The sequence below is a fragment of the Ricinus communis genome, chromosome 1 (assembly GCF_019578655.1).
Source record: "Ricinus communis isolate WT05 ecotype wild-type chromosome 1, ASM1957865v1, whole genome shotgun sequence".
NCBI classification, from domain to species: Eukaryota; Viridiplantae; Streptophyta; class Magnoliopsida; order Malpighiales; family Euphorbiaceae; genus Ricinus; species Ricinus communis.
This window is the reverse complement of record NC_063256.1, coordinates 34,245,188-34,258,089: the sequence shown is the minus strand read 5'-3', so window position 1 is coordinate 34,258,089 and position 12,902 is coordinate 34,245,188. Positions and strand designations below refer to the sequence as shown.

The 12,902-nt window shown below is 29.7% G+C and overlaps 1 long non-coding RNA gene across 1 annotated transcript; it reads left to right on the top strand.

Moving 5' to 3' along the window:
• Positions 1 to 10,447: 10,447 nt before the first annotated feature.
• On the top strand, positions 10,448 to 12,638 carry LOC125369120. Its single transcript, XR_007214620.1, has 2 exons — positions 10,448 to 11,156; positions 12,395 to 12,638. It is a non-coding gene; the product is annotated as an uncharacterized LOC125369120 (long non-coding RNA).
• Positions 12,639 to 12,902: the final 264 nt, after the last annotated feature.

The following is a 12,902-nucleotide window of genomic DNA, read 5'->3' as shown; positions in this document are numbered from 1 at the left end:
CTTATGATGTGTCTTTTTTAATACTCGCAAATGCACAAACCGTTCCTATAGTAGGGATAAGTTCACCACGAGGTCGATCTCTCAAGAAATTATGAGGTCACTTATTATAAAAACTAATTATCAACACAAAACAATAAAAATAAATCTAAACACTCTAAATCAGTATGTTGAGAGAGTAATATTCATAAACTAAACAATAAATAAATATGCAATGCAAATGTAAATGCTTATGATCTAAAACTATATGCTAAAAACAATATTTAGTCTAGCCCTTGAATCTAGCCCTCGGCTATTATATGGATGCCCGGAAGAGTAGGAGGTTGAATCAATAGTAAAAGAATCGGACATGGAATGGTAATCTCCTTGTTTTACTTTAAGCCTAGATCTAATGAATGAGATGGTGATGTGCTTTTTTCCCTAAATCACTCAAGCTAATGATGCAACTTAGGTTTCTTATACCAACGTAGATCAAAGTGTCTTGGAGGCTCATCTCTAGCCACACTACTACTACCTCTACTCGATCCGTGTTTAAAAGTAAGAGAACCACCACGACAATTTACCAAATTAGCTCTAATCAATGCATTAGTATCTAAATTGCCCGCGGAGGGTAATGCCTCATATGGAGAGGACTCCAGATCAAACTACAAAGATACATGGCCAAACCAAGAACTATAGGCGCTACCTCTGCGGGCCCGTTTGCTTGCCCGCCTATCGTGGGCGTGTGGCTGTAGTAGCTTGCCATGGCTTCCTCGCTTTCCCTGCGGCTCACGGCCCTCCGCGCCAGAGTACGCAGTGATGGGCTCCCTCACGGAGTGTCTTGCGACTCGCTGCTGGCCCGTGTCATTCCTGCCATGCTTCACATGGAGACATATTGTCTTTTGGGGATCAAAGAAGGTTCATGCTTACTTTTCCATCATAAGCCTATAAGGTAAACATAAAGTAAATAAAAATAATAAAAAAAATAACTTAAATGCATAATATGGGGTATTAAAATTTAAGTTGGAAAATAATTAGTAAATTGATTATTTAATTTAATTGTGTGTAGGACTTAATTGGAAAATTATTTTTGGATGAGGATTAAAAGTATAATTTCATTAATATGGGGTTTTAATGAAAATTTGTATGTTTGGTATTTTTGTAAATAAATATGTCGGTCAGGAGTATTTATGTAGTTGTGTATTTTCAATAATTCTAGTTTGGCCCAAATTAATTAGTTAAGGGCTTAATTGAAAGGCTAAAAGAAAGTTTAGGGGTTAAATTGGAATTTTTCTGGATGGAATTGTAAGTAATTAAGAAAGTTGAAGGATCAAATTGTAATAAGGAAAAGTTCAGGGGTCAAATGTCGGTATTGAAAGGAATGGAATCGGCGAAGAAGAAGAAAAAGGAAGAGAGATGTCGGGGGAGAGAGGTAGCGGAGGAAGGAGGCTGGGCCATCCGTTGGGGCACCGAAGCGTCAGCTAGGCGTCAGCGCTGAGGAGGAAGATGGCCCAAGCTTCCTTGCCTCCATCGGCGCTTCGTCGATCTTGGTGGCGATCGACTCCTCTCGGCTTTGGCTTTGTTTTGGCGGCGGCGGTGTCGACAATGGTGGTTGAAAATGGAGGTTCATAGTGGAGAGAGAAAATGGAGGCAACCGAGGTTTTTGGGCATTTTCGGCGAGCTCCGGTGACCTATGGATGATCGGAAGACATATCCCGACTCTCCTCAGCTCAAGCTTCGCAATGGCACTAGTTTCGTGGCGATCGGGCTCCGTTTGCAATTCGATAACCGAGATCGTCCGTAAATATCTCCGGACAAGCGGGTGTCAAATTGGAAAATCGAAAGTGAGGATCGTCATCAGCTTGTCGTTGTGAGTCCAATGGTGTGTTCGGATCGTCGATCGGACTCCGGCGGCAGGAGGCGAGTCGACTGAGCGATCGAGCGTCTCGGTAATTTTCTCTGTCCCGTTGATCTTGGAAATTTTTTGATTTAAAATTGTGCTTATTGTTTTGTGTTGAGTATTTGATGATATTTGTGAGTCAAAAATAATTGTTTGTCAGTTTGTCTGCCTCGTGTTTTGTATTGTGTGGTGGAGTCGGGAAAAAATGTGAAGTCTGGGGACCCGACTCCCTTTGTTTTGAATTGTTGGATATTTGAAGTATTTTTTCTGGCAGGTCCTGGACCCTTTTTATGGGGGGTAAATGTCCGTATTGTAGGGGAGGTTCTGCCAGAATTTCGGTAGAATTCTCCCGAGTCGAGATTTTTAGACAGTCAGACCTAGGAGTCTAGACCTAGGATTAATGATCAATTACTTCAACCTTTTGATAAATTGTTTTCCGTGACTAAATAATCCGTTTGTTCGGCTCGCTCCAACCGAGGCACCGGAGCAGAGTTAGGAGGTCGCCAAACCTGTGAATTAAAGTCATATATCGCTTATGCACATGTCATGCATAAAATTTAATTTGCTACTGTGATTATTCATTTGCAATTTCAATTTTTTATTTAATTATTATTATTATTTGCATGATGCTTTTAATTACTATTTAAATATATTTTTCCTTTATCACCAATTTTAATATTGCATGATGACATGAGACGGCAGTAGAACATATGAGTTGGATGAGTGTTCAAATATAAATATGAGAGAGATAAGGAAAGGGTAAAGAGGTAAAAATTTTAAGAAAGAAAGATTAGGACCTGCCCTGGTCGAGCATCGCTCTCTGGGCTTAGTTGAGTGTGGTTGCCGGGGTAAAGGTCCCTGATCGAGCTTTGCTCTCTTGGCGCTGGCTTATTTAGAAATTTAAGTGACAGACTGGAGATAAGGTCCCTGATCGAGCTTGCTCTCTAGGCGCCAGTCTTATTGGATAAGAGAGCCGAAAGGCTAAGGCTGAGAGTTAAGTGACCGGACTGGAGGTAAGGTCCCTGATCAAGCTTGCTCTCTGGGCGCCAGTCCTGTTGGAATGAGAGGTTTGAGGTGGTAGAGTTGAGGTTAGTCGAGACATAAGTGTTGAAATAAATCAAGATGTTAGAGTTGGGATTAAGGTTCTACTGAAGTACTCCGTCCCGTTGCATGTGGAATTATTTTCGTATAAGCATGGCATGACACGTATGGTTTGCATGACTTATTAATTATTTTAAAATTAAATAATGTGATACTGTGATGTTTGAAACTGTTTTAGATATATGATTTTAACTCACTCTCGAGACTGAGAGTCTCCATTTGCTTTTTTCAGATTCGTGACTGTTAGTCTTCCCACGACTCTTATTAAAGTATAATAAATATGCTATTTTTTAGGATTAGAATCGGTGTTTAACGAAGAATGTAACTTATTAATCAATAAATTAATAGAAAAAAACTATAAAATTACATATAAACTTGAATCCTATGTATTAAAAATAGCTCAAATGTCCAAATAAAAATCTTATTTGTCAAAAATTAAACACACTTGTCAAAAAAGTTTAGATCTCAAAAGTTTATATTATATAATATATATATATATATATATATATATATATATATATATATATATATATATATATATATATATATATAAGTTGCAATAATTTTATTTATTTAAATATTTTATTAGAAAGAAATTCTGGTAACATTAAAAGGAAATTTGGAGACCATTGTATTAAAATCTTCTAATGTATATATAACAAGTTTTGTATGCAATTTGTAAATGGAAAGACTGCCCGATCATATATAGGGTGGCTTTAGGTCAAATAATAATTAATTGTATTTTTTTTGTTAATAAACTATTTTAATTTAAATATTTTTCAAAATTTTAGGTTCGGTAAAATTTAAAACCCTCCAAATTATAAATTTTTATACTATTACTACTATTTATATAAACATAATAAAATAAATACTTCCTCTGTTCTAAATTTTTTTATCTATTTTAAATTATTACTTATTAGTCGTTTATTCGTGTGTTGCATGGCCGTTATTATTATTTCGATTATAGAATCAAATGATAAATATAATTTAATAAAATTTAATATTTAATATTAATTTCTAATATTTTAAAAAATAATAACATAGTAACTTTTTTAAATGTCCTTAATATTTTTAAAATTTTAACATTTTATTAATACAAGAATATAAAAATTATTGTAAAAATATTTATTAATTAATTTGAGTATTATATAAATTAATACTGTCAATATAATTGATATTACTATTTTTAAGATTAAAAGTTATTATATAATTAGAAAATTAATTTATTACCAAATATAATATTAAAAATATAATTTAAGTTGTTATTTTCTATAACTAGAATTATTATCTAACAAAAAATAATTTATTAATTAATATAATTTTAAAATACCATAACTTCATTAAAAAATTATTTATCAATTAATATAATACTAAAATATAATTGATATGCTATTTTTTAGAAATAGAATCAGAATTTATTTAGGAATGTAATTTGTTAATCTATTATTAATAAAAAATATAAAATTACACATAAACTTGAATGTCATGTTTAAAAAATATTTAAAATTTATTTGACATGTAAATTTTTATCTTGATATATAAATATATATATATATATATATATATATATATATATATATATATACATATTTTTTTTAATTGGTAATTGAAAAATGTGGATCGTTCTTGTCCTTAGTACCTAATTTAATCAGCAAATAGAAATTGTGTAATTTATTTGGCTTAAACTAAGTGGACGGTGGGTTCATCATTGTCTAACACGTGTCCCTCATTGTTTGGCACAATTTGATCTTGTCCAGGCTTCCCACTGGAATTGCAAACAATAGCAAATTCCTTTACGCTCCAATTCCATTTTCCTTCACGGAAATTATCTTTAAGCTTTTAATATTTATGTGGACTTTGCAACTATGCATATGAAGCATAGCTACACTTGTAAATTATCTATTATAAGAGGTTACTTATTCTCCGTGTAATGGCGGGTTCCAATGTTTTAAATGTATGACATTTTTAAATGTAAGACTGCACTTATAAAAAATAATATAAATTATATAATATGAAAGGAATTGATAGTTTAAATTAATGATAAATTGAGACCACTTTAGAAGTCGCAATTTGAAAAAAGAAAGAAAAGAAACATGAAATAATTTACATGTTACATGAACAAAATGAAGAAAAGAAAAGAAAAGAAAAAAAAAAAAAAAAAGAAAGAAAGAAAGAAGCTTTGTGCTCAATTTTGATTGTTGCTTTTTAGAAAGAAGGAAGTGGGTTGGTGAGTAGAAGTTGCTTGCAGGAGTATTATTGGATTAGGATTAGGTTAGACCCACCTGAGCTTAAAGAGTCCCCAAGAGGGTCACCTTTTAGAAAGCAACAATTTTTATTGGTTGTTGAATGGAGCCAATGTGGCATACATTTGGTAACAATGTGATTGACATGGAAAACATTTTCTTTTTCAAAAAAGAAGAAAAAGTCAAAACAAATCGACCAAACTAATTATGTTTAAATATCAGTAATTGTAAAGTTTTACATCTCAATTTGAAAATAAAACCAAATTAGACCAAACCAATAATTAATTGGACTATTTTCTTTTAACATAATGATAATATCTCTCTTGTAAAGTTACCCAAAAACCACAGTAAAAATTGGCTACTAATACACAATCACTGAAATATGATTTTCACAAGAAATGGATTTTATAATACATCTTCTGTTTTTTGAACTTTCAAGTTTTACTCTATGCATATTGCCCTATTGCATTCACCCTTGTATATTCATTTATATTGTATTAAGGCTCTATAATTTTATTTTCTGGGCGACATGCTTCGTCAACATTAGTCTTCTCTCAGTCCCGATGGTTAGCCCATACATGATCTTACGACTTTGTGGAGAACTATGTACAATAAGATAAGGTCGAATCAATCTCGTCAGGCAGAGGACGACCTTTGCCTTTCCTCCACTTTATGTAAAATAAATAGATTTAATCGTTAAAAAATTTTGAATTTTATATTTATTATCAAGTCTAGTATTTAGTTTTAAATTTTTTAATTTCAGTATCATACTTTAACATTAATTTTAATTTTAATATTTAGTAAAATTATTCGTCAAATTTGCTAACATGTCGTGAACCTCGACGTCAGAAAAAAATTTGAGTTAATATTAGTATCATTAACTCATTCTATTACTAAAATATTATTATCTAAGCACATAAATTTAATTTTTGTCTTAATTATGGAGTTTTTTTTTTAATTTTATGTGCTTAAACGATAATATTTCAGTAATGAGAGTATTGGCTCAATTTCTTTTTTTCATCAAATTTTACACTAGTTCAACAAATTTAATTGATAATTTTATATTTAAATTAGTATTAAATTTTGATACTAAAATTGAAAATTTAAAAGTTATGTGCTAGATCTTATAATAAATTAAAAAAATATAAATATAAATATAATAATTAAACAAAAAAATAAAAATTCAAGTGATTCATTGTCATATCACAATTTTTATCGCAAGTAACAGTATGTTATTTATGCTAAACTAATAAAGATTTATTTTTAGAATAATTTTTCTTTTATAGTTATTTTTTATTTATATTAATATATTTTTCATGATGTATATATATATATATATATATATATATATATATATATATATATTTACATAACGTAAATATTAAAATAAAAAACTCATTAAAGGTATCATAAAATAACAATCAATTACTTACAGTAACATACTTTTCATAATATCAGTAAAATCTATATATAATCATATATTTGTAATCAAATAAAATTTATAACTTCTTCATTATTTCGTACCATGACCAAACCCAACCTTTAGCGTGTCATTTTGAAATATTTTTTTGTCAATCGCTGGTGGGATATGCTCGCACAAAAACACCAAAATATTAGTCGGTGATTCAAATTATAATTTTTATAAACTTGATAAATTTGATTTGTTAAAACTAAAAAAATTATATTAAATAATAAAAAGTGCTAAATGTCAAAACTTAATTTGTAATTAGGCCTTAAAAAAATTCAAACCATTCCTTTTTTTCTTCTTTCTGACCTAATGACATACAAAGGAGTTGTGAGATTGTAATAAACCAAAGGAATCTAATCCAAGTGCATACATATGCTTTGTTCAACAAAAGGCTAAGGTTTGATTGTGGCAACTCATTAGCTCCTCTCTTTCTTGGAATGTACCTCTCCACTTTAAAGGAAAGTTCCCCTTTTATTTTAAATAAAAATTCTCTCTTTTTTTCTTTTTTGCTTTTCTTTTTAGGGTTTTCCATAGATGATGGAGCAAATAGCATAGAACTTTTTAGTATAGACCATAGAGAGAATTGACAAAGGGGGTGTTGTTGTTCAAAGTAGAGCAAATATCACTAACTAGATGAGATTAAAGAGAGAATTTAGGCATATTCCCATTTGGTTACTTGGGAGAGATTTTTTTTTTTCATAGCTTTGGCTATGGCAATCTTTTTGATGCTTTGTCTCCTAAAGTTGAAGCATCTCATCCATCAATTATTCAATGTGCTGCCCCCACCAATTTTGTCAATTTTAATGCTATCCCTCGTGTGTCCATTAATGTAATCAATGTGAATTTTAAGCCAACTTAACATTACTTCATTGGTTCCTTCATTTTATTGGGTCTCAAATTGAATTTAGTTTGTTATCAATCAAACCATTTATAATAAATAATAATAATTCATATGGTGATATAGATATTAAAGAATATGTAAGGGTTGTTTTACTCTTTGATTTAGAACCTTGATTTGGTTTCTTTTCATTTTTTATTTTAAAATTCTTCACTACTTCAAAGTAAAATCTTAATTGAATTTTAGATAAAAATGTATATGAAGAAAAATATTTCACTTAAATATCAATAATGATAAAAAAGACTAAGTAATTAAATTAAAATATATTAATATAAAAAAGACCATCACTAAACTAAAAGATCATTAATAATAGTGGATCAGAAGTAAAATATTTTGATAAAAAAGAGAAAAGTGAGACATTATTCTTAGTTTTGATAATAATTTCTTTCAATCAAATTGAGGAATTTTTGTATGACACTTGGAAAGCCTTTTTGTAATATCATATGATCTTTAATTGTAAAATCTTTAATATTGCTAAGGAAGCAAATAAAGCTTTTAAATGTATTATAATTTTTATAACTTAATATGTGAAATAATATTTTCTCAAAATATATATAAGATGATAAAGAGCAAAATTTTAACCAAAAATTATGAATTAGAATTTTGGAAGGACCTTACCGTTTGCAGCATCTTTTTGGACAAAAATTAGAGTTGATATCCAATATGGTGTAAGCTTTTAAATTTATTATTAAGTATTAAATTCGTTTAAAATTAATTTTTTAATTAAAATAAAATAAAATAAAATTTTAATAAAAATAATTAATTACTATTTTTTTTCTTATACTTTTTTTTGGTGCAATTTGATTTGAAAAGATTTTAACATGTTAAAAATACTTATTTTAGAGCAAGTTTATTATATTACTATATTATTTAATTTTAGATTATTAAACAAAATGAATGGTTAAATTATTATTATTTTATTAAAAATTATAATTAAACTATAGTCTAAGTGAAAAGTTTACTCATATTAATTTTATTCAATCTATTGATACAAAACTCTATTTTTAAACTATAAGATTATCATAACTTTTTTATTAATAGTGAATTTATAAACTTTAATATTTATTTTCTGAAGATAATTGATGTTTAAATTATTTTACTTGATTAAGACACAGTGATTTAATTTTATTACAATGAATTTTTACTGTTAATATAGTTTAATTGTATAAAAAACAATAACAAAAATGACACCTTTTAACTAGAATATATATTTTATACTAATAATTTAAAACTAAATTATAAAAAATTAAATAAATTATAAATATAAATGGTTTTGAAATATTTAAATTTATTTTAAATTATATTGTATCAAAAATAAAAATTTCTACCTAGCAAAAATATTAATTATTAAATTAAATTATAAAATAATTTAATAATATTATAAATGATTGTGGTTTTAAAATGTTAAATTTATTTTGGATTAAATTGTATTAAAAATAAAAAATTAGACAAGTAAAAAGAATATTAATTATTCATTTATTTTAGTCACTAGTGCTGATTTATATTAAAAATAAAATTTTATTTAAATCTAATAAAAGAAATAATTTTAAATAAATTAAATTTTTAATAATAAAATAAAAGATCAAATTATAATTTTAAATTATTAATTTAGTCTTTTTAATCAGTATTTGATTTTGTAAAATTAAAATAAATTTTAATATAATAAAAATAATATAGAAACCTATGTGTTTATTGGACCACATCTCAAGGGCTAAGTAAGTATTTAACCCATTCTCATATATAACTTAGTTTGACTCTAATTTGGGCCATTTTTCCCAGTCCAATAATAGTATCCAATATTGAAATAAGTTGAGCACCATTTGGGACTGAGCATATAAAAATGCTTTTAGGAAAATTACTTTATAAATTTTAAGGAGAAAAGTGTATGAGCTTTTTGGATTAGAAGGTTTGGATTTAAATCCTTCCCTCCTAATTAGATAAATTATCATAATAATAAGTGTAAAGGATGACCATTTTGTTGTTATATATTTTGAGCAGTTAGATTTCTGATGAATAAGAAAATGGGTAACTATAAAAATTCTCCAGCCTATTACATCCCTTTCAAATTAAATCTTTAAATATATATAATACTTATTTTGCTTCATTATATAGATATTAGGAATAGATAAATTTTTTTTAATACAATAGGAATTCTCGTACAAAATGACAATAACTTTTTAAATCTCGTAATTAATAATATATAGCATTATTCTGAATATAAAATGTAATATCCAGAATTTTTTTTAATAATAATAATATTAGTAATAATTAATAAACTAGTTTTTATTTAATTTAATTTTACTTTATTTTTATTTAATTTAATTGGAATGATCCAAAATATAATTTCAATGCTAGATAAAAATAAGGGAGTTATTTTCTATATCTAATTAGTTGATTTTTTTAGAAATTAATTAAGTAAATTCTTTAGAAAATAAATTATTTTTTTGGTCACTAAATTTTTTCCAATATGAAAATATGAATTAAATATTATATTTGAAAATTATGAAAGAATTAGTAAATAATATTCTTTATAAAAGAATTATTGGGGAAATGAAAAATTTTAATTAGCAAATAATGCTAATTTTAATTGAAAAACAGTTAGCAAAATTGACTAATTAAGTTAATTAAGGATTAGGATTAAATTGATAATTAATTTTGAAATAAGAGCAAATAAGGTTGGTAGTTTTGTAATTAAGTGTGTCGGTAAGGGTATTTTGGTAATTTCACATTTAAAAGCAAGGGTAAATAAGTAATTCTATATTTTTAATAATTCTAATTTGGCCTAAATTAAATAGTTAGGATTTAATTGAAAAGCTAAAAAAAAGTTTAAGGGCTAATCGGAAATTTTGCAGGGCGAAATTGTTAGTAATTAAAGAAGTTAAGGGACCAAATGGTAAAGAAGAAAAGTTTAGGGACCAAATGTTGATATAGAAAAGAAAGAAAAGAAAAGAAAGAAGAAAAAGGAGGAGGAAGAGAAGAAGGATCGGCTGCGTCGTCCATGGCCGGTGGTGGTGAGCTTTAGAGGTGCGGCGAAATTGGTTGAAAGGGCAGTGAAGGCCGGCGGGCTCAGGGGTGGCGACGGTGGCAGCTTTGGGGAAGTCGGCAGGCAGCAAAAGGGAAGGAAAGCTGCAGCAGCTATCGATGCCATTCAAGGCGTTTCCAGCGACGGCGGTAGGAGATTTCGGTGGCGATCGACTCCCCTCGGCCTGAGTTTCATTTCGGCAGTGTTGGTGATGCAATTGGTGGCCGGAGTTGGAAGTTTGCGGTGGAGAGAGAAACTGGAGGCAGCTGAAGTTTTCAAGCTTTTTCGACGAGTTTCGGCGAGCTATGGCCGATCGGAGGGCATATCCAGACTCTCCTCAGCTCAAGCTTTTCAATGGCACCAGTTTCGCTGCGACCGGATTCCGTTTGAAGATCGTTTGTAAATTTCTCTGGATGATCAGGGGTCGGATTGGAATATCGGAAGCTGGGATCGTCATCAGCGCATTGTTTCAAGTCCGTAGGCGCATTCAGATCATCGATCGGACTCCGACGGTTGGAGGCGAGTCGACCGAGTGATCAAACGTCTCGGTAATTCTCTAGCTGTTGATTTTAGAATTTATTGATAAAAATTAAGTGTTTAAATTATTGTGTTGAATATTAGAAAAATTATGTGAGGCTTATTAGTTAACATAATAACTTGTCGGACCGTCTGCCAATAATCGTGTTTTATGCTGTGTGGCGGAGTCGAAAAAAATAATGTAGTATAGTGGTCCGACTCCTGTTAAGTAAATTGTTAGATTATTTGAAGTGTTCTCTGGCAGGTACTGGACCCGTAATACGAGGGGTAGACGTCCGTATTTAGGGGAGGTTCTGCCAAATTTTCGGTAGAATTTACCCGATTCAAAAAAAATTTTAGACAGTCAGTCCTAAGAGTCTAGGCCTAGGGTTAATTTTCAAATATTTTAACATTATTGATTGAATTATTTTCTATGATTAGATAATCCGTGAGTTCGGCTCGCTCCACCTGAGACATCAGAGCAGAGTTAGGAGGTAGTCAGAGTTGTGAGTTAAAGTCATATGTCTGTTTACATGTGTCATGCCAAGATTTTATGAAATAGTTCTGATGACATGATTTAATATTTTAATTATTTATTTATTTACTATTTATATATGTTTCATTTTCTGCATTATGATTTTATTGATCGCGTGTTGACTCGGGATAGGACGGCTGTAGAACATGCCACCAAATGGGTTGCATCAGGACCGTGTGCGCACTAGTTGGAATGTGAGACTCATAGTAAAAAAGAGTAAATTTAGAAAGGTAAATTTAGGATTTGCCCTGGTCGAGCATTGCTCTCTGGGCTGAGTAGAGTGTGATTGCCGGAGTAAAGGTCCTTGATCGAGTATTGCTCTCTTGGTGTCGGCTTATTTAGAAACTTAAGTGACCAGACTGGACTTAAGGACCCTAGTCGAGCTTCGCTCTTTGGGCGCTAGTCTTATTGGAGTAAGAGAGCCGAAAGGCTAAGACTGTTAATGATAATTAAGTGATCGGACTGGATTTAAGGACCCTAGTCGAGCTTCGCTATCTGGGCACTAGTTTTGTTGGAATGAGAGAGTTGAGACTGGTAGTATTGGGGCTAGGGTTTCTACTGAGGTACTTCGTCCCAGAGTATGAAATAAGATTTATTTTATTTTACAGAAGTATAACATGACATGTATTTTATTTTAATTAAATAAATGTTTTATTAGAGTTTTATATTTCGTTTTGGGATATATGATTTTAACTCACTCTCGAGACTGATAGTCTGAATTTCACTGTTTTTCAGGTGCGGTTAGTTTTCTGCAGTTCTTTTTATCTAGCACCCCGACTCCTTCATCCTCGGATTAGATGTAGCTGAATTCATTGGTATGTTAACTTTTAAAATTCTAGATTCTCCGCAGTAGAAATTTTAGACTTATCAGTTTGTAATTTTATGTAAATTCAGGTCTTGCCTAATTATGCTGGTAGACCGAATTAAATATGTAGGATTTGATGGTTAAGATTAATTGTGAATCAGTGCTTTGGATTGAGTTTGAATTTAAATTTGATTTAGCTAGTGAATAGCAAGGCTTACTACGGGATTCGATGGTCTTACGCCTACCCATTCCCTAGTGCCGGTCACGGGTCCACAGATCTGGTCATGATATAAAATGTACACTAAATTTATTTCGAGTGTACAAAAAGTATTATAGAAGTATATTATATTAATATATTATATCCTTAATAGTATATAGTATAAATTAACCTAAAATGTGTACAAAATAAAATAAAAGATAATAAAAAGCGTATAAAGA